General features: G+C 45.6%; 1 protein-coding gene and 1 pseudogene across 7 annotated transcripts in view; one reads left to right on the forward strand and one right to left on the reverse strand.

Annotated features, from left to right (window-relative positions):
- Positions 1 to 22,921, forward strand: part of TSNARE1 (t-SNARE domain containing 1) — a 146,414-nt gene that overhangs the window by 27,897 nt on the left and 95,596 nt on the right. The gene's annotated exons all lie outside the window — the stretch shown is intronic.
- Positions 539 to 1,619, reverse strand: LOC143686197 (sorcin pseudogene; annotated as a pseudogene).

The following is a 22,921-nucleotide window of genomic DNA, read 5'->3' on the forward strand; positions in this document are numbered from 1 at the left end:
AGCATACCCATTATAGAAAACTTGGAAAATTCTGAAATGTTTAAAGGAAATTAAAATCACTAAGAATCCTATTAGCTAAAATAACAATAGCTAATATTTTTGTGTATTCTTTTAGTCTATTTTTTTTTAAATTTTTTTTTATTAACGGAAAGAAAGAAAAAAAAGAAATTAACACAACATTTAGAAATCATACCGTTCTACATAGTCTATTTTTTTTTATACAATTAAGCTCATAATGTAGAGATTTTTATATATAGTTAACAAAAATCTATATATGGACAATGGCAAAGAGGAACTGGTGATAGGATTTGCCACTCAAATTATTCAACAGGGTTTAAAGAGGCAGAAAATTATCACTCAAGTTCTCTGTTCATTCCTACAGCCATCAAAATATTTGTCACCCTTAAAGCCTGTGCTAAGTTTCCACTAAGGTGAACACTGACATGGATTACACTGCGTTCTTTTTGTACCCAAGTGAGTCTAATCATTTATGTAAGAATACTCCAGACTTAAAATTTTTAATACCACTTATAAAAGCCCTTCTAGGAGAGGAAAGACAACAGCTGAGGTTTGATTACAAGTTTTTAGTACTTTTACAATGAAAAATATATAATATGCCTTAAACATTTTGCATTTTTAAATTTACACAGAAGTGGTTTAGCCAGAAAATAAGGTATGCCTGACAATGGCCTGCATAACTTCTAAATGATATAATAGACTCCATCTTACATTATTAATAGTCCAAAGAATTTATCATCAAAACCAAAAACAAAACTTGAGTTGCATCTAAAGTAATAAACCTTTACAACAAGCTGTTAAGGAAGTGGCGATGCAAATTCACACACATTACTGAAGGCAAGGAGGAAAGCAAAGGAGACCTCCAAGGTGGAATGTCAATTATGTTCAAACAGCGTCCTCTCGATTTAAACACTCATGACACACTGAATGAACCACGAGGAGCAGATAGTCCATCAGCCAGTGACCTCTGAGGATGAAGAAGGAAAATGCCTCCTGGAGAGCTTCATGAAACAGGAAGCCAGGAGAGAAACGTCATCATAGGGGAAATTCACAACACCTTGCTGAGCAGTATCCCGTCTTCGAAAGCTGTCTGTGAGCGCCCTCAGTTTGACGCAGCAGGCGATGTAGTCATCAAAGGTGATCTTTCCATTGGTGCTGTACCGTTTAGCGATTGAATTCACAGCCTGGGGACTCAGCCTAAATCCCATGGTCGTCAGAGCCTTCTGCAGTTCTTGAGGATCCACCGTTCCACTCCTTTCGCTGTCAAAACTGATGAAGTGTTGTCTCCAGCCATTCAGCACAGCCCAGAGTTCTTTAAATTCATTGAAACCCATTGTTCCTGACATGTCTGTATCCAGCATTGAAACCATAAGCCGACAAGTCTCCAGGTTAAAAGGTTTGTACCCTCCAGCAGTGCCTGACTGTGTCAGACATCTCTGCAATTCATCAGCATCTATTTGCCCGTCCTGTCCAGCTACAGCAGCTAAGTAACCATACAGCGGATCCTGAGTTTGGCCGGGAAACGCAGGGCCTCCAGGGGCTCCTCCATACCCGCCTGGATAGTACCCGCCGCCCGAGCCAGGATGCCCGGGGTATGCCATCAAATTATCCATTCTTATTTCTTCAGATATTCATTTGCCTCGCTATCTCTCCCTTTTCTTTTGGGGAGTCCAATTAAATGTGTATATATTGAGCCATTCAATAATGTTTGACAGCTCTTGAATGCCCCCTCCTCCCCATTTATTCTTTGTTTTGGCTTTTCTTTTTTACTTTTTTCTCTCCTTGTGTCACAGTTTGGACAATTTCCGGTGACATGTCTTCAAGTTCACTGAACTTTTTCTTGGCTGTGTTGGTCTGATGAGCTCAAAACATGCATTTTTCATCTCTGTTGCTGTGTTTATTTGTAGCATTTCCATTTGACTGTTTCTTATACTTTCCATCTCTTTTGAAAATCCCTGTCTGTTTATTCATTTCTCCCACTTCCCAATAAAGCCTTTATTGTATCAGTCATAGTCATTTTAAATTCCCCATGCAATTGTACTAACATTTGAGTCTGGTTCTGTTGATGGTCCTGTTATGTGACAGTGGGTTTTTTGCATGTGTTTTCTGAGTCTCATACTTTTTTTGAATGATTGCCAGAAAGCATGAAGAAATAGTACTTACATTTTGAAAGGGGCCTGACTCTCCTGTCTTTAGGCCATTGAGTGGGAATTGAGTTGGTGGGGTTTGGGTTTTGCTGGTCAAGTGCACCTGCAGCTTCACAGCCACGTAGGGTCCCTTGGGCTTAGGGTGGACCTTCTCCCATCTCTGCCCTGCAGAGGTGACCTCCTCCACATTGTCACCCCTCCCACACTAGCAGGCTGACCTTGCTTGACCTTCAGTGCTGGCACCTAGTGCCTAGGGGCAGCCATGGTGCTCTGTGTCCCCAGGTAGCCTGAACCCCAGTGGGCCTTTCTCAGCGAACTTTGACTTTGGGTCTTTTGGAATCCTGTGCAGGAAAGAGTGTCCAGTCTCTCCCCCAGAGGCTGGAATCTTCTAATGGGCCGGACCCAGAAAGGTGTCCTGCCCCTGATCTTAGGACCGAGGCTTGGTTTGTTTGTTCTTACCTCCCCAGCCACCCTTGGAGTGACGGGTCAGATTTTGCTGCGCTGACCCATTGGCTTCCGGCTCTTGTTCCTTCAGGGAGAAGAGTCATTGGAGTTAGTCTTTCCAGCTGTGGGGCTGCTGCTGTCTCTCAGGCTGCATGACCTCCAGCCCTGTGAACTGGTGAGCCCCCATGCTGCCCACATCGGGCCTGGGCAGGTCTCCTGGCTTATTTGCTGCCCTGGTTCTCTCCCTGTTTCTCACCCACGTGAGCCAGTGCATGCCCTTCTCTCCGTGCAGGTGAGAGCCTCTGTCTGTCCTTAGATTTCAGGCTGCTCCATAGTCCTGTGAGCTCAGCTCTCCAGTGGGTTAAAAAAAAAAATGACGATTTTGTATTTCATCTCTTTTTTTTTTTTTTTTTTATTGTTAGGTTGAGAGTGACACTTTTTCCAGGCTTCAGCATTCTAGGCAGAAGCAGAACTCTCTCTCTCTAATTTTAAATTGCATTTCTCTAATTATGACTGAGCTTGAACTTCTTTTCATGTGTTTTAGTACCAGTTTTATATCCTGTATGTGTGTGCATGTGATGAGTTTTCTGTTTACAGGGTTTTGCCCATTTATCTGTCTGGGTTTCCTGTTTTTTTTCCCCCTCAGTTTTTTTGTTTGTTTGTTTTTTGATTTTTGTTTTTTAGGTGCATGATCCGAGAATCGAACCTGGGTCTCCCACATAGAAGGCAAACATTTTACCACTGACCCACAGTTGCACTCCCTCCCCTCGGTTTTTAAGAGGTCTTTATTATGATTATTAGCCCTTTATGTGGAATATATGGAGCAAATATTTTTTCTCAACTTGTCAATTGTCTTTTTACTTTTCTGTGGTGTTTTGCCAAGCAAAAGATTTTGTTTTGGGGTATCAAGTATATTGGTCTTGTATTTCTTCTTAATTTTAAGCCATACCTAGAAAGTTTTTCCCTCCACCCAGGTTAAAGAAGAATTCACCTTTCTTTTTCTTTTTTCTTTTTTTTGCATACTTTTATCATCTTGTCTTTTATGTTGATATCCCCAGTCCACTTGGAGTTTATTTTTTTTTATTATGTGGGGCATGGATCATTTTTTCTTTTTCCATATGGCTCTCCAGCTGTGTCTGCATCATTTATTAAAAAATGAAAACCTTTTTCAGAAGGTAAATTTCCATATCCACATAGGTCTGTTTTTGAACTTTTTTCTTATTTTATTGATCCTCATATGTTATCATTTGTAGATATTTTATTGTAGAGGCTTTCTAGCATTTTTAAATAGTAGCTTTATTGAGATATAGTTCACAGACCATGGAGTTTGCCTCTTTAATGTTTAAAATTCAGTGGTTTTTACTTTATTCACAGAGTTTTGTGCCCATCACCATTATTCCAAAACATTTTTGTCCCCCCAAAAAGAAATTCTTTACATTAAGCAGTCATTACCTATTCCTTCTGTCTCCTTACTTTTGGATTACTTTACTGTTCTTTTTCTAGCCATTTGAATTAAGAATTTAGTTTGTTTTTACTTTTTTCATTTTTTAATAAAAATGTTTTTTAGTGTTATGAATTTTCCTCTGATCACTGCTTTAAAAATATATCTCACAGAGTCTCATCTTTAGTGTTTTCATTTTTATTATTTGTTAGAAATTTCTTAATTGTAGTTTATATTTTCCTTTTTCTCCATGAGTTGATTAAAAGATGGTTTTTAAACTGGGAGGGATTGTTTGCTTTTAGAATAGATTTTAAGGGTATGCTTATCTCGGTGCCAATGCCACGGCATCTTCGGCACTGCAGCTTTGATTTTAAAAACTAGACTTTATTTTTCGAGCACTTTTAGATTTACAGGAAAATTGCACAGAAGGTGCTGAGGTACCCCGTATATCTTCAGCCTCCTGTTGGCATTTCCCTTGCAGTTAACGTCTTGCATTAGAGTGGTCGTTGTTAGAATGGGTGAACCTGTAAGATTCATTAGGAATGAAAGTCCAGGTTTACATTGGGGTTTACTCTGCATTTTGTGGGTTTCGACAAATGCATTGTGTCCTGTGTCCACCATTCAGGGTCACACACGACAGTTCCTCTGCTGCCCAAATCCCCGGGCTCCACCTGGTCACCTCTCCTTCCTGCCCCGAACCCTTGGCAACCACTGATCATTTTACTGTCTCTCTGATTTTCTTTTTCCAGAATCCCATCTAGCTGTAATCATCTGTGTGCAGGCTTTTCAGACGGGCTTCTTTCACTTAGCAAGATGCACTTACGGTCCCTCTGTGGCTTTTTGTGGCTTGATAGCTCATTTCTCTTTATTGCTGAATAATATGCCATCATTTGGCATATCATTCACCTGGTAAAAGGCTTCTTGAGTACCTCCAATTTTGGACAATTATGAATAAGGCTGCTGTGAACACTTGTGGCAGGTTTCTGTGCATCCATAAGTTTTAGCTCAGCTGGGTAAATTCCTGGGCGCTTGATTGCTGGGTTGTATGGTAAGCCATTGCTGAGATTTGCAAGAAAGTGCCAAACTGTCTTCCACAGTGGCTGTTCCATTTTGCATTCTCACCAGCAATAAGGAGAGTTCCGGTGGTTCTGCGTCCTCTTCAGCATTTGCGTTATCTGTGTTTTGTATTTTAGCCATTCTAATAGGTATGCAGTGAGATTGCTTTGTGGTTTTAATTTGCAGTTCCTTAATGACATATGATGTTGAGCAACTTTTCATGTTCTTATTTTTTATTTGTGTATCTTCTTTGATGTGGTGTCTGGCTAGATGTTTTGCCCATTTCAAGAATCCTTTGTGTATTTTCGATATAAATCCTTTGTCAGTCATGTGTTTTATAAATATTTTCTCCTAGTCTGTGGCTTGTCTTTACATTCTCTTCACTCCAGCGTTGATTTTCCTTTTCGGTATTATGTTGGCTTGTCTAGATTTTTTGTGTTTCTGTCTAAATTTTAAAACTGACCTGGAGACTTCTGTGGAAGCTGGCGAACTAGGGTGTTCCAGGACTCAGTCCTTCCCCCAAAACCACAATTAAGCAGGAAGGAATTATTTGAAACAACTCTTTGCAAACCCCAGAGGCCAGAAGAGCATCCAAGGGAGAGCGGGAGCAATGTACTGGTAACTTACGATAAAGGACTGTAAATTGCTCTCTCTGTGCAGTGGCTACTGGTGCCCTTTCCCCACTCCCACGGTAGTCCACCTCGGGCTCCAGCCGCTGGCTAGCTGTTGGTGGCAGAAAGGGACATAGAATTCCTCTATCCTGTGAGCAGGGATGAGCATGGCTGATTGCTGATCATGGCTTCTGATTAGCAGGTTTGGATTGCTAGGTTTTGCCTCTGAGGGCAGCTGTTGTTTTAAACCAGCTCCAACCAAAGGCAGCAGCCACCCTTGTTCTGACCTCCCTGGAAAGGGACCGAGGTGGTGGAGATGTAAAGATGCAGGGCTTCCTCAAGGCTGCAGGGGACAGTCAGCTGAAGGGCTGCATTTGCTGGTCTGGCCAGGAAAGCTCAAGCATCTCCAAATCTCTGCGTCAGTGTCACTTCTGAGCTTTCTCCAAAATGTTCTGCCTTCTAAAGGACTCCAATAAACGAATCAAGACCCATCTTAGATGGGCAGTCACATCCCCATCTAGTCAAAAGGTCACACCCACAATTGAGTGGATTACATCTCCATGGAAACAATCTAATTGAAGTTTCCACCCTAAACAATAGGTCTGCCCCCCAAGATTGGATTAGAAGAAAGGACATGGTTTTTCTTGGGTACATAACAGTTTCAAGCTAGCACAGTGGTAAAGACCGCTCAATTGGGAAAGAATAGTCTCTTCAACAAATTAGTACTGGGAAAACTTGGAATTCCATTTGCAAAAAAAGAATAAGAACTGCTACCTCACACCATTACAAAAATCAAGTCAAAATGAATCAAAGACCTAAATATGAGAGCCAGAATTTTCATACTCAGACGAAAATGTAGAGAAACATCTCCAGAAACTTGTATTGGACAGTGGTTCACTAGACTTTACACCCGAAGTACAAGTAAAAGAAAAAAAAAATAGATAAATTAGGCCTCCTCAAAATTAAACACATTTGCACCTCAGAGGACTTTATCATGAAAGTAAAGTGGCAACCTACACAATGGAAGAAAATATTTGGAAACCGCATATCTGATAATTAATTCCAGAATATATAAAAAAAAATCTTTCAACTTAACAGCAAAAACATAAACAACCCAGTTAAAACATGGACAAAGGACTTCACAGATACCTCTCCAAAGAATATATACAAATGGCCAGAAAGCACTTGAAAAGATCCTTAACATCATTAGTCATCAGGGAAAATGCAAATCAAAACCACGATGAGATACCATTTCACACCCATTAGAATGTAAGCTTTGGAGAGAACGTGGAGAAATAGGAACCTCATTCATTGCTGGTGGGATGTAAAATAGTACAACCAATATAGAAGGCAGTTTGGTGGTTCCTCAGATAGCTAAGTATAGAACTGCCACATGACCCAGCAATCCCACTACAAGGTATAAACTGTGCCAGTTTGAAGCTATTGTGTACCCCAGTAAAGCCATGTTTTAATCCGGATCCAATCTTGTGGGGCCAGACCTGTTGTTTAGGATGGGATATTTTGGATCGTTTCCTTGGAGATTTGACACACCTAGTATGGGTGTAGCCTTTTGATTAGATTACTTCCATGGAGGTGTGACACACCCAATTGTAGACATGGCCTTTCGACTAGATGGAGCTGTGACTCCACCCGTTCAAGTGGGTCTTCATTAGGTTACTAGAATCCTTTAAAAGGGGAAACATTTTGGAGAAACCTCAGATGCAGACACAAGACACAGACACAGATATTTGAAGATGCTTGGAGTGCCAACAGAGAGAGCAGACACCTGGATATGGAAGCTTGGAGATGTGGAGCCCAGCAGACATCACCATGTGCCTTCCCGTGAGATGCTAAGTAAGCCAGAAGCCAGAGTTGGGCCCTGGGGGAGGTAAGTGAAGGCCCCAGATGCTTAGAGAGGCAGTCATTGGCATCAAGCTGGAAGCAACAGAACTGGGATCAAGGACCAGCAGATGCCAGCCATGTGCCTTCCCATGTGACAGACTTCGGCCTTCCTTGAGTCAAGGTAACTTTCTCTGGATGCCTTAGTTTGGATATTTTTATGGCCTTAGAACTATAAGCTTGTAATTTAATAATTTCCCTTTTTAAAAGCCATTCCATTTCTGGTGTGTTGAATTTTTGCAGCATTTAACAAACCAGAACATATACCCCAAAGAATTGAAAGCGGGGACTCGAACAGATATTTGTACATTGATATCCAATTTTTCACAATTGCCAAGAGAAGAACGTAAGCCAAGTTCTATCAACTGATGGGTGGATTAAAAAATGTGAACTATATGTACAGTGGAATATTATTCAGCTGTAAAAAGGAATGAAGTCATGATATATGTAACAACATGGATGAGCCTTGAAGACATGTTGAGTTAGATCAACCAGATACAAAAGGACAAATATGGTACCATCTCACTGTTTTGTAACAACTAAAATAAACAAACCCATAGTCAGAATCTAGAATATTGGTTACCAGGGGTTGAAAAGTGTAGGGAATGTGTAGTTAATGCTTAAATTGTGCAGGGTTTCTATTTGCTGGAAAAGTTTTGGTAATGGATAGTGGTGATAATAGCATAACATTGTGAATGCAATTATTAGTGCTGAAATATGCATCTGAATATGATGAAAAGGGGAAATGTTAGATTGTATATATAGTAACATAATAATAATTTAAAAAGTCCGTGGAACTACAGGACACGATCAGTGAGCCTTAAATTAAACCATGGACTTTAATTAATAGTACAATTATAAAAATGTGCTGTCATCAGTTGTAACAAATGAGCCACACCATTGCAGGGTGTCGGTGTGGACTGGTATACGAGAATCCGCATTTCGTACATGATTGCTCTGTAACCCACAAGTTCTCTAATTAAAGTAGAAAATAAAATCAACTGGTTCATTTCTTTCCTAAAACAGCCCACTTAGATTTTGATGGGGATTGCAGTGTATCTATAAATTAGTTTTGGGAGAACTGACATTTTAACAATATTGAGTGTTCCATGAATATATTATAGCCCTCCATTCATTTCAGTCTTTTAATGTTTTTTTTAGTAATATTTTATAGGTTTTGATGTATAAATTTCACACCTCTGTCTTAAATTTATTCCTAGAATTTTATGAAACATCTCCATTGGGTTATTTTATTTTTAACTTAAAAGTTATTTTGGATGTAGTTTTAGACTTAAAGTTGCAAGATTACCACGGAGGATTCCTATGTATTTTTCCCCCAAATATTCCGAATGTTAACATTTTACCTTTTTTCCTTTACTCCTTTCTGTCTGTATATATACATTTTGTTCTTTACCCCTTGGCAGTGAGTTGCAGCCTTGATTTTCCTTCATCCCCAAGTATATATTCTCTTAAACAGTATAAATATCAAAATCAGAAAATTTAACATCAATGTAATACTCTAGGGTAAGATCCTAATTGTATTTTGTGAATTGTCTTAATATCTTTTTTAGCAAAAGAAAATCCCAGATCGTGCATTGGTTTTGGTGGTCATAACTCTTCGGCTCCATTCACTCTGTAGCAGTTCCCCAGCCTTTGAAGGTTACAGGGCAGTTGTTTTGTAGGATGCTTTTCAGTGTTGACTTTCCTGATGTTTCTAATGGCTGTGTGCTGTGGCAGGAATGTCCTGCCGTGATGCCGTGCCCTTCTCAGTGTGTCCAGCTGGGGAGCGCCTGGAGCTGGTGGTGTTAGCTGAGACATTGGGCGAGGTAGCATGTGCTGCGTTTCTCTCTGTAAAGTTATTGTTTGCCCATTTTTAATTAATAAGCACTTTGAGATGATGTAAATATTCCGTTATACATCAGACTTTCACCCACTAGCATTGGCAGCCGTTGGGCATTCTTGCCTGAAACGACTATTATCACGTTGGGTTTCAATTGCAACATTTTCCACATTTTTGAGTCACCATTCTACTCTAAAGCAAAACATTCTCTTTTTTTCCCATTTATAGCGGTATAGACTTAATGGATTTTAATTTGGGTCCGTGATTTATAGTCCTTTATTATCTTTATTTTCAAGCTGTAATAGTCCCAGATTTGGGACTTCTGTTTGGAAGCCTTTTCACGTTGGTTCCTGCGTCCTTTGGTATGCGTCTGCCTTCCTGTCATCACTCCTTTACTCGTTTGCATAATGAGATGGGCCAGGCTCATCTGTCACCTTCCTTGCCCTGCTCCCTAATTTCCCCTAGAGCCTGATCCTTTGAGTGTAAGATGGTATTTGGCAGCAAAGCCCTATGTGCTGGGGTGCTCCAGGCTATGGGGTGTCGTGGCTTAAAAAGGCTTCCTCAAAGCCAGGAAGTCAGTGTGTGCCGTGTGTGCACAAGTGTGCAAATGTGTGTGCGCGTGCGTGTGGATACATGTGCACCCCCTGCAGCTGTCCTTATCCGCGCACCTTGAAAACGCTGTCCCCACATGGATGCCTCCGAATAATAATTGAGACCGTGATGAGTGCCGGGCCTGGGTGGTACTGACCTGAGGGAGGTCTGGTCCTCCTTCTCCTGAACTTGGGTCTCGTGCAAAAGCCCTACCCGAGGGCTGACCTGCGACCTTAGGGCATGGCCAGAGTGTGTGCACCAAGGAGGGGTCACAGGAGCCTGGGAGCCAGGGTGGGCAGAGGTGCTCTGGGTCTGGGAGCTCTGACGACCTTGAGTGGCCTTGTTTGATTTCCCGTCTGTCTCAGTGTGACTTTGGGTAAGTCACTTTCCCTCCTGGGTTTCAGTTTTCTTATCTTAGAAATTGGGTTTGACCTGCGTTGGGAATACCTGGCCCAGGTACCTCAGCTCCCCTCACTTATCATCTCAGGCCCTCTTTGGCCCCCAGAGAGGTCCTAGAAATCTTGTTTATGTGAAACCCTAGGTTTGGAACCAGTGCAACCAGTCGTGGGTGGCCTGGTCACACGCTGGTGTCTTGGTCTTACCCGGCGCTTGGCTTCTGTAGCAACCAGTGGCAGTGCATTCATGTGGCCACTGCCATTTTGGTCGTGCTTGTGGGCTGTGATGGATGGAGGGAGCTGTCAGTCCAGACAGCTTTAGTCATGCCCCGAAGGTCCTGCGTGGGCCCAGGTCTCTGCTGGCAGCCACGTGGGCAGGACTGGGCCCCACCTCCCTGCCTGGGGCCAGCTGCTGAGCTCTCCAAGCAGCTCAGCTCAGAGCTGCCTGCTCCTTGCCTGGAGCTGCTGGGGCTGGTGGCAGCAGCGTTCCCCCCGGGCTGGAGCAGTCATGGGGGTGTCCGGGCCCTCTGGCCCTGTGGCCATGTGATCAGATGAGCGAGGAGAGCCTAGGCAGTGGGCAAAAGTGTGTGGCCAGCATCCCTTCTGTGCAGCCTGGCAAGCCCTCCTGTCCCACCCCAGCCTGGCCTCCCTCCCCCACTTCCCTTTCCCCAGACCCTCTGCCCCAGCCAGGCCCTTGGAGGCGTTCCTTGGCCGGGAGCCTGTTTGCTGATCTTGGGGTTGACAGTTTTCTGGGCAGCATTTCCTTGGTCACGCTCTTCCAGGAGCTAAGGGCTATGCGTTTGAGCTCTTCCAGGAGCTAGGCTGTTGAGCATGTAAGGCCCGTTGCCCCGGGACCCCTCTGTCTGCTTTGGTGCCAGGGGCCAGAGATGGGCTTGTGAAAGGACAGAGAATTCCAGAAAGAAGGAGCCAAGGCTCCCTTCCTGAGGCCCTGGCGTCAGGGCATGGAGCAGGAGGTCCTGTCCTGCAGCTCTCGTTCTTCACCAATCCCAGGCTAGGGGTGTGAGCAGAGAGAGAGTCGTGGTGTGTGTGGTGCTTCTAAAGCTTACTCAAGAATCGAGGTGGGCAGGGTAGGTGCCAGTTAGCTCAGAGGAAGGACTTCCAGCAGGGAGGCATATTGACAGGCTGGGGAGCTCTGAGCTGGGCAGAATTTAGGTCAGTCTTTGTTACCTTGAAAGCATTTCCTGACCCAGGAGTTGGCCCTTCCTTGGAAGTGCCTCCCGGGGTGTCCCTGCGTCTGCATTTGAGGCGGGCAGAGGGCCTTGCTGACCTCAGCTTCCAGGCTGGACAAAGGCCCGGCAAGTCACTAGGTGCTAAATTCATTCATTCTTCCCCCAGTTTTTCACCTGCAACTTCTGTGCTGCCTTAGGCACACGGGTCATGTCTCTGAGCAAGGTCCTGTCCTCCCAGAGCTTACGCTTAGCCAGGGAGGCTGATAAGTGAAAATTGCCACGATGAAGGCAGTCCTACAGTGTACCAAAACACACTAGGGTCTGTGGGCAGAAGGTGAAGCAGGAGGTCATGGGGGAGGGCCTGGGAGAGGTGGACTGGTGGGCCCACTTGGGAAGGTATGAGAGCTAGCAAGGCTGGCGGGAGGGATGCCATGGGCAGGGGCCTGCTGAAGGCAGGAGGGCTGACGGCAACAGGCCTGGGAGCTGTGGGGACTGGGCTTGGATGAGCAGCCTGCCCGCCTGGCACCCTCCGAGCTGGCCCTTTCATGACTATTTTGCAGAGGTGGCTGAGGTTCAGAGAGCTGGTGGGTGTGGCATGGTGACAGGTATCCTCCCAGGCCAGGCTGTCCTGGGAGCTGAGAGTCTGGGCAGGGACCCCTCCCACGGGTGTCGCATTCACCATCCTGATCAAGCAGGGAGGAGCATGGGTCACAGTGGGTGGATTCAAGGTGGGCTGGCAGATTGCAGCTGGAATCTGAGTGTAGACCCTGCCCCATGGGGTGGTGAGGCCAACTGGCAGGGCACAGGGAAGGGACATCACTTGTGGCTGGACCTGGTCCATCCCATGGGCTCCTTGGGCTCTCCTGTCCCATTCACTTTGCAGTTTGGTTTTGCCCAGGCAGCTCTGTTCCCAGGGGCAGGCTGGTGGCCGTGGAGTACGGTCTCCTTGGACCCTAGCCTTGGCTTCTGCCCCTTCCTGCCTGGGCTGTAGATGTTCCTGCCCTTTGCAGGACCTGTCTTTGACCCCTGGGGTGCAGTCCTTTCCTCCTGCAGACTCTTTGGGTGTCTGTGAGTCCCAGGGGTAGCAAGGGGACCACTGCCTGTGCTGGCCCCCTGCCATTTTTCACCGTGGAAGGGGACTGGGTGTGAGCCCTGACCTGGGCCCAACCTGCCCTGTGGCTTCCTCTCGCCAGCTGGGTCCCTGTGGGAGCCCCAGGGAAGGTGACGGGCCAGAGATCACAGAGGCCAGCCCAGAGTCAGGGCACGTTCCTGGGCCTTCCTGCCCTTGGACCTTTCTTGCCCTCCTCCTGCCCTGTGTTTAGGTCAGCTGGCAGGGGGGTTGCTGCTGGCATCAGGCTGAGGGCAGGGGGAAGGGAGTGTGTCCCACCCTCTCACCACTCCCTGAACCCAGTGGCTCCAGCCTCGCACACACCAGGGGGCATCTCCCTGAATTCCCTCACTCCCTCCCAGTCCCAGGTGCTGTCCTCACTGCCCTTCCCTCCCTCTCCTGCCTGTGTGGCTCACATCCTTTCCTTCCCCTGGAAAGCTCCGTGCCCCTTCCCTCTCTGTCTCCCTACGTGGGTGTGAAGGCCTGGGGTGGTGGTGGGGGTGTCTCTGCCTTGCAGAGTCAGGCCCACTGGGCCTCCCTCTAGTTGTGGGCTCACCCCTGCCCCCTCACTGGTTGGGAGGTGAAGGACTGAGCCTTGAAGTGACTTTCTCAGAAACCCCCTCCCAGGGACTTCTCTCCTTCCCTAAGGCGAGGGGCATGGCCTTGGTCTTGGGGAGCCCCAGTCTAGGGAGTTCAGCTATGTGTCTGCCTGTGGGAAAGGGCACCCCAAACCCTGCCTGGCTGGGGTGCCTGAGCAGCTGTTCTCAGGATGCAGCAGGTGGAGGGTAGTGCCTGTCCTGGGAGACCCCCAGGTCGGGGGTCCAGGTTGCCCTGGGGCTGCGTCGTGGCACCCATACCCCCTCACTGACCCTGGACCCAGGTGCTCGGGCTCAGCCTGGAGCTGTGTGGGCAGCGCTGTCCCGGCTGGGGCGGCCCCTGGCATCCCTTCCTTCCTCCCACGCGGGTTCTGCTTTGTCCCGGGGCAGAGCTGAGTTGCCGGGCAGCAGCAGCCTGAGGTGGGCGTTCTCTGGCACCCCCGCTTCCTCCGGTGCCCTGTAAACAGGATCCGGGCAGCAGGAAGAGGGCCGGCGCCCTTCAGGCTGCCGGGGGTGGGCTGGGGGAGAGGCTGCGCTACCCCCAGGGCCCACGAGGCCAGGGGAGGCTGGCAGGCCGGCTGGGCGGGCATCGCGGAAGCTGCTTGGTGGGGGGCCTCTTGGGGAGCGAGCAGGGCATTGTCCCGAGACCCCTTTGGCCTCGTTACCGCAGCTCTGGGCCTCGGGACCATCCCTGGGCACCAAGGACTGGCAGCTTCTACCCGCCCCCGCCCGTCCCTGCTGCCAGCTTCCGCCCGCCTGGGCCCTGACTGGCTTCCCGTTCCTTGCCAGCCCCCCTGCCCTTGCCGGCTTTCCCGCAGAGTCTCCTTGCCTCCTCAGGCAGCCTGTCCTGCCGAATGCCCCGTGCTCTGTCCTGCCCAGCCTCCCTGCAGGGCCTGTGCCCTTCAGTCCCCATGCCACAGAGGCCACTGCAGTGCATGGCAGCGCCTTCCACTCTCGGCGCCAGGAACCCTGAACCAGAGCATTTCGTGGTAGTAGTGGGGACCAGGGGGCGGCACTGACCCTCCCTTATGCCTGTCGGCCCCCTGCAGCGTGCCATCCGTGGTCACCGCGACAGGGCTGGCAACAGTGCCCGCTGCATCCAAGGGTCTGAGGCCTCCTTAGGTTCAGGCCCGACCCTGATTGCTTGGCTGCGCTGGGCAAGGCTCGTTGAGAAATTCAGTCTCCGGAAGGTTGAATGCTCCTGCCTGCGCGGCCCCCGAGCAGCCTGTGGCTTCTCCCTACAGCCCCCGCCTGCCTGGCCTAGGCAGCCCCTCACTTCTCTGGGTCTCCCTGAGCCCTGAGTGGATGGGGAGACCAGGAGCCCCAGGGTGCACCTTCAACCCCAGCGTCTGAACGGTGAGGCTGGGGGGAGGGCAGTGGCTCTTGCTCTTTCCCCTTCATGTGAGGCAGCCAGAGCCCGTGGGGAACTTGGCCTGTGGGAGGAGACACCCTAGTCCCAGGCTGGGGCCTGGCGAGTGGTGGGTGGTGGACACGCCAGGCAAGGCAGGCTCTGCGGGGCAGCTACCTTGGGAGGTGCAGGGAAGTGGGTGGCCCAGCAAGAGAGTGTGCCGTATGGAGCAGGCCATGGCCCCCGCCAGGTGGGCGGGCAGCTCTGGGCTCTGGTCAGTATGGTGCAAGGGCTGGGGAAGGGGTGGTTGGGAAGTCGGGCCTGAACTGGCTGAGGACTTGGTGAGCAGAGCAGTGGGGAGGAAGCCCAGGGCTGTGCCAGGGCAAAGGCACTGGTGAAGGCAGCCTGGGGGCCAGTGGGCACAATGCCCAGATGAGACTAGGATGCAGGGGTGGGGCTCGCAGGGAGACTTGAGAACGTTGCAAGGGGGGCCTTCGATGGCAGGGGAAGGCCCCTCTTGAGCTCATGTCCCCCGCCTAGGGTCCTGGCACCTGCAGGAGTCTGCCCACTGTCCCCCACCCCCAGCAGCTACAGGGGGCTCCTGGGACCTGCTGCTGAGTGCACTTCACCGCGACAGCTCACCCGTGCACCCCTCTGTTCTAAGGAAGCTCCTGGTGCAGCTGCACGAAGAATAGAGCACATGGGAATGGCGTCCGATTTCCGTGGTCAGGCCCAGCCTTCTCTTCACCTGGCCCAGTCCCCAGCCCTGTGGGGGGGGGCCCCCTGTATGCCCCCAGCCTCAGCCGCCTCCCTCTGTTGGTCAGTCTCTCCTTTGTACTTGTTCCTTCTCCCTCGGCTGGTCCCTGCTCCTCACCCATCAGACCACCTCCTGCCCCTCCCTGGGATCCCAGCCTGACTCGCTTTCTCTGGAAAGCTGTTGCGTCCCCTCCCCCATGTCGTCTGGAGCCGCAAAGGACCGACCCCTGCTAAATGTCATGCCCCCTTACCTGGGCCGGCTTCGTTCCTGTGGGGAATGAGCATCTCCTGAGTTGGCTGTGTAGGAAACTACAGTCATTTGTCATCTGCAGCCCAGCTTTTTTGTTTTTCTGCAGTTCACAGTTGTCTTTCTTTAGCCTTTCTTGTACTTTGTGGTGCTTTAACCCCAAACCTCTCTCAGGTTCTCCCCACCTCACCCATTCAGAACGTCTCCCTTTGCATCAGTGTTTGACCTTCGCATTGGTGTCTGACCTTGGCCTTCCCGTAGAGTCTCTCTGGGAACCTTTTGAGGGCCTCCGTCAGCCCGACCACCCCCTGTGTGTCCTTCTGGAGACTTCCTCCCTTCCCCTGCTGGGCAGCTGGGTCTTCTTGTTCTTTAGTTCATCCTGGCTTTTGTGGAGGGGCATGTCCTGAGACCCTGGGTGGCTGCAGATACCAGCGCCCAGTCCTGCCCCATATGGTCAAGTGGGGCCTAGGAAGCCCAGGGTGCAGAGTCTTTCTTCCCGCATTGGGTGAGGCTGCTCCTTGGTTCCTGTGGAGCTGCTGAGCTGTCCCCCAAGGTTTCAGGGTTTCTGATTGTGCGTGTGGAGCTGGGTAGGCTTCAGTGGAGAGCCTTGTCTGGGGGTCTGCCCTGTGTGCTGTCCCAGCTGGAGCCCGCTGGAAGGGATGCCTTTCAGCTGTGGATGATCCCCTTGAACTCTGATTTTGAGGATTTCCTTTCCTCGTTTATTTTCTGTCTCGTTTTCTTGACATCCCGTTACTTAGCTGTGGGAACTGCTGCATGGATGCTGTAGGATTTTTTTTTAATTATTAATTATTTAATTTTTAATTGTAGTGGAATATACATAAAATAAAAATCATTTTAACCATTCTAAGGGGAAAATTCTCTGACATTAAATGCATTGACAAGACTATGTAACTTTTACCAGTATCTCTTTCCAGGTTTATTTTCATCATCCCAAACCAAAACTCATACTCTTAGCAGTAACTCCCCATTTCTCCTTACACCACCCCTGGTAACCACTGTTCTGCTTTCTGTTGCTCTGAATTTGTTTATTCTAAGTATTTCATAGAAGAGAAATCACACGATATACGTCCCTTTGGGTCTGGCTTATTTCACTCGATACGATGGCTTTGAGGTTCATCTGTGTCATAGCAGGAACCAGCTCTTCCCTTCTTTTCATCGCTGAAGAACAGGCTGCTGGCTGGGTAGACCACATTTTGCTTATCCAGTCATCTGCTGATCGACCTTTCAGTAGCTTCCACATTTAGCTATTGTGAATAAGGCTGCTACGATGTTGGTGTACAAATATCGGTTCAAGTCCTCCTTTCAGTTCTTTGGGGTATATAAATAGAACTGGGATTGCCGGGTCATATGGTAGTTCTCTGTTTAATTTTTTGAAAAACTGCCAAACTCTTTTCTACATCGGCTGTACCAATTTAGGTTCCTACCAACAATATATGAGGATTCCTATATCTTTGCATCCTTGCCAATGCTTGTTCTTTTCAGTGTTTAAAATAATAGCCATCCTAGTGGGTATGAAGTCATAGCTCATTGTAGTTTTAATTTGCGTTTCTCTAATGGCTGATAATACTGAGCATCTTTCCATATCCTTTTTGGCCATTTGGTTACCATCTTTGGAGAAATGTCTATTCAGATCCTTGACCCATTTTTCAATTGGGTTGCTTGTCTTTTTGTTGAATTGTAGGATTTCTTTATATATTCTGGATATTAAATACCTGTGAGACATATGGTTTTTATTTTTGATGAAATACCATCAATTTTTTATTTTGCTGCTCATGCTTTTAGCGTAAAATGTAAAAACCCATTGCCTATTACAAGATCCTGAAGATATTTCCCATGAGTTTTATAGTATTATCTCTTATGTTTAGGTACTTGATTCATTTTGAATGAATGTTAGTACATGGTAGGGGTCCACATTCATTCTTTTGCATGTGGATTTCCAGTTGTCCCAGCACCATTTGTTGAAAAGACAGTTTTTCCCCCATTGAATGGACTTGGCCCCCTTTTTGAATATCACGTGGCCATTATGTGGCTCTAACTCTGGTCACTCAGTTCTCTTCTGTTGGTCTATATGTCTACCTTATGCCAGGACCACACTGTTTTAATTACTGTGTCTCTACCCATTCAAGACGGGTTGCTTACTGGAGTGCTTTAAAGAGGGAACCATTTTTGAAAAAGCTTCGGTGCTGACAGAGCCCACACAGCAGAGACATTTGGAGATTGCTTTGTAGTAAGTTTTGAAATCAGAAAGTGTATGTCTTCCAACTTTGCTCTTTCTCAAGAGTGTTTTGGCTATTTGAGGCCCCTTGCAATTCCGTATGAATTTGAGGATCAGCTTTTCCATTTCTGGAAAGAGGTCTGCTGGAATTTTGATAAGGAGTTGCATTGAATGTGTAGATCGCTTTAAGGCAGAATTGATATCTTAACAATATTAAGTCTTCCAATCCATGAACACAGGATATCTTTCCATTTATTTAGGCCCTCTTTAATTTCTTTCAGCAGTGTTTTGTAGTTTTCAGTATATAGGTCTTTCACCTCCTTGGTTAAATGTCTCCTTAGGTATTGTTTTAGTTTGTTAAAGCTACTGGAATTTAATATACCATAAATGGAATGGCTTTTAAAAAGGGGAATTTATTAGTTGCAAGTTTACAGTTTTAAGGCCATAAAAATGTTCAAACCAAGGCATCCAGAGAAAGATATCTTGATTCAAAAAAGGCTGATGGGTCCACAAACACCTCTGTCAGTTGGGAAGGCACATGGCGATGTCTGCTAGCTTTCCCTTCCCATTTCGTAAGGCTTCCCCGAGGACATTTTCCTGCTGCATCGGCTCTATGGGCTCTGTCAGCACTGAAGCTTTTTCCATATGGTTCCTTCTTAAAGGACTCCAGTAAGCAGCCCCACTTTGAATGGGTGGAGACGTATCTCCATGGAAACCCCCTAATTAAAATGTACCACCCACTATTGGGTGAGCCACATCTACATGGAAACAATAAAAAGAAATCCCACCCTGCAATATTGAATGAGGATTAAAGAGCGTGGCTTTTCTGGGGTACATGACAGTTTCAAACCAGCACAGGTATTTTATTTTTTTTAGATGCTATTGTAGATGAAATTGTTTCCTTGGTTTTCCTTTTCAGATTGTTCATTATTGGAGTACAGAAACCCAGCTGATGTCTGCATTTTTATGTTGTGTCCTGCAACTTTTTGAAATTGTTTATTAGTTCTAGTAACTTTCTTGTGAATTCTTTAATAGTTTCTATATATAGGATTGTGTCACCTACAAATAAGGATGCTTTGACTTCTTCCTTTCCAATTTGTGTTTTTCCAGCACAGTGTTGCATACCAGTGGTGACAGTGAGTGTCCTTATCTTGTTTCTGATTTTAGGGAAAAGCTTTTCAGTCTTTCACCATCGAGTATGATATTTGCAGTGGGGTTTTCACCAATGGCCTTGATCGTGTAGATAAGGTTCCCTTCTATTTCTAGTTTTTTGAGTTTTTTTTCATCATGACATGATGTTAGATTTTATTAAATACTCTTTCTCAATCAGTTGAGATGATCATGTAGTTTTTCACTGATTGATTTTCTTCTGTAAAACTATCCTTGCATTCCTGGAATAAATTCCGCTAGTCATGGTGTAGATGCCAGTATTTTGTTGAGAATTTTTGCCTCTGTATTCATCAAGGATATTCGTCTGTGATTTTCTTTTATTGTCCTTACTGTCTTTACGTGGCTGTCCCAGTGATAGTGGCCTCATAGAATGAGTTAAGAAGGAATCTCTTCTCTTCTATTTTTTGGAAGAGTTTGAGAATGACTGATGTTATAGCTTCTTCAAATATTTGGTAGAATTCAGCAGAAAAAACCATTTGGTGCTAGAATTTTCTTTTTTGGGAGGTTTTTGATTGCTGATTCAATCTCTTTACTTGCTATTGCTCTGTTGACATTTTCCATTTCTTATGTCAGAACAGATGATTTGTATATTTCTAAGAATTTGTACATTTCATCTAGGCTTTCTTAATTGTTGGCCTATAATTTTTGTTTATAGTAACCTCTTTTTGTCCTTTATTTCTGTAAGGCCAGAGTTACAGCCCCACTTTCTTTTCTAATTTTGGCTATTTGTGTTCCCTCTCTCTTTTTCTTTGTCAGTCCGGCTAAAGGGTTGTCAATTTCATTGATCTTTTCTAAAATCCAACTGATGGTTTTGATGATTCTCTCTGTTGCTTTTCTAGTTTCTATTCCATTTATCACTGCTCTAATCTTTATTATTGCCGTCTTTCTACTAACTGTGGGTCTGGTTTGCCCTTCTCGTGCTAGTTTCTTAGGTTAGTGATTTTCAGGAATTTAGAGTTATAAATTTTCCTGTGAGCACCGCCTTCACTGCGTTCCATACATTCTGTTAGGTTATGTTTTTGTTTTCATTTTCTCACCACATTCCTTAATTTCTCTTGTGATTACGTCTTTGATTCATTGCTTCCTTAATAAAATGTTGTTTAATTTGCACAGATTTGTAAATTTTCCAGTTTCCCATCTGTAAAATTGATTTGTCACTTTATTTCATTATGTTACAAGAAGATATGATGTATGATTTCAATATTTTTAAATTTATTACATCTGGTCTGGAAAACGTTCCGTGTGCACCTGGGAAGATTGTGCATCCTGCTGTTGTTAGGTGGAGTGTTCTGCGTGTGTCTGTTAGTCAGACTGGTTAACAGCATTGTTCAGGTCCTCTGTCTCTTTAGTAATCTTCTGCTTATACTTTCCATCAGTTACTGAAAGTGGTGTGTTGAAGCACCCGGCTGTCATTATAGAACTCTCTTTTTTCCTTCAATTCGGTCAATATTTGCTTTGTATATTTGGGGGCTCTGTTGTCAGGTGCATATATATATATATATATAAACATTTTTTAATTGTAAAATATATATATATAAAGAGAAATAAAAAGCAATAATTTTCAAAGTGGACTTCAAAAAGTAGTTATAGAACAGATTTCAGAGTTCGTTATGGGCTACTTTTCCACTATTTCAGATTTTTTCCTTCTAGCTGCTCCAAAACACTGGGGGCTAGAAGAAATATCAATGCAGTAATTCAGCAGCCATACTTATTTGTTAAATCCTATTTTCTATTTTATCTCCTCCCCCTTTGATCCTTCTCCCACTCTATAGGGCTCTTTAGACAATGCCCATTTGGACTTTTTCATATTGAGAAATGGTGTCAATACCAAAGGATACGAGTAGTAATAGATAGGGGTGTGGACCTTCCTGGCAACGTGGGACAGAAACCCTAGAATGAGCTGAGATTCAACATCAAGGGATTGAGAAAACCTTCTCGACCAAAAGGGGAAAGAGTGAAATGAGACAAAGTGTCAATGGCTGAGAGATTCCAAACAGAGTCGAGAGGTTGTCTGTTAAGGTTATCTAAGTTGATGAACTAGAGCGGCTGGTCCCTCTGGGTTTCAGAATTTACCTGGCCTAGGAGCCCTCTGGAAGCTAGAGGTTTCAGGAAAGCAAGCAGTGCATGAAACTTTTATAGAGTCTCAGAGCCCTAGGTGTTCCCAGGAGTCAGCAGGAGTGATGTTGGTTGGGGGGTTGGCAAACCATGGCAATTAGCACTGTCTAATTGAAGCTCACATAAGAGTAGCGTCCAGAACAGGCTCTTGACTCTATTTGATATCTTTTGACCACTGACGCCTTGTTTTATTACACTTCTTTCCCTCTGTTTGGTTAGGAAGGCATTATCGATCCCATGTTGCCAGATCAGACTCATCCCTGGGAGTCATGTTCCAAGTTGTCAGGAAGATTTTGACCCTGAATGTCCCATGTCAGAGGGTGGGTAATGATTTTCCTTGCAGGATTGGGCTTAGAGAGAGAGGAGACACACCTGAGCAACAAAAAAGGTTTCCTAGAAGCAACTTAGGCCTCCTTTTGGGTAATCTTAGCTTCTGTACTACAGAAGTAAGTTTTATAAGGGTAAGCCTCTAAATCAAGGGTTTGGCCTATTTTCTTTGGAGCCTCTAATGGTTGAGAGGATACCTAAGGTTTCCAAAGTGGGAAAGTTTAATAGTTCCATATATATATATTTTTCCTTCCGACCCTCAAGGGACTCCACCAACATTTTAAAATTATCAGCCTACCATAGTCTGAGATGTATCCTGGTAATACATTAAACTATAGAGAATTACAAGGCCTCCTTCCCGTTCTGGACTCCAGGAGTTTAGGTTGTTTAAATGAGCTATCCAGAAAGGTCGATTTAGATTTTGTGTTACAGAATTTTTAGATTCTACACATAATAAACCTCTCTGCCTTTGATCTCATCCAGTAGGTGACGGTCTAGAGTACACACGCTATCATCTTTTACCCTGCGTTCTGATTTACCTTAGACCCAGCCAGATCGGCTTCATTTTTGTTCTCTAATGGAGGTCTGATCTCTTTTTTAGTTACTGTAACTGTTATTGTATATAGCTGTGCTAACTTGCAGGGCTGCAGCATTCCATTTCTGGGTCTTCGGTGTCATAGAGTTATTCAGAGTTCCAGGAAAATATCAGCTGATAGCACACATAGCTCCTTGTCTCAGAACCTAGAAATACGCTTACAACTACAGACTAAATGTAGCTGCTCTAAGGGCTTACAAACTAGGTTCCAAATTTCTTACAGGTATTTCCTGAGAGAAACCTTAACATATTTGTTCTTTTGTTTCTGGCTTATTTTGCACAGCACATTATTCCCAAAGTTAATTCAGTTCATTGTAGGCCTCTCACGACCCTCTGTTTTGTAGCTGCAGCAGATTCCATTATATAAATATATCACAGTTCACCATTCTGCTCCCTTCACTGTACCCTTTAGGTCCTTCTGTCTATTGGGCATCGTGGTTAATGTCCAAAATAAACAAACCATCTTACAGTGTCCTAACTTGGTTGTATGATCATCAGTGCTCTCAGTTTTAGACAGTTTTTATTGGTCCATAGAGATAAAGAATTGACAATTATAACATCACCAATATCAAATCAAAACTGTAACTTATGAATTCTTGATATTCTCACAAGCAATGTGGATAACCAAAGCTATAGGCTGAGCCCTCAGTCTTGGGGTTTGTTCATATGAAACTTAACCCCACAAAGGCTAGGTCAAGCCTACATAAAATTGGGCCTAAGAGTCACCCCCATGAAAACCTCTTTTGTTGCTCAGATGTGGCCTCTCTCTCCAGCCAACACAACAAGCAAAC

The sequence above is a fragment of the Tamandua tetradactyla genome, chromosome 6, assembly GCF_023851605.1.
Source record: "Tamandua tetradactyla isolate mTamTet1 chromosome 6, mTamTet1.pri, whole genome shotgun sequence".
In the NCBI taxonomy this organism is placed as follows: Eukaryota; Metazoa; Chordata; class Mammalia; order Pilosa; family Myrmecophagidae; genus Tamandua; species Tamandua tetradactyla.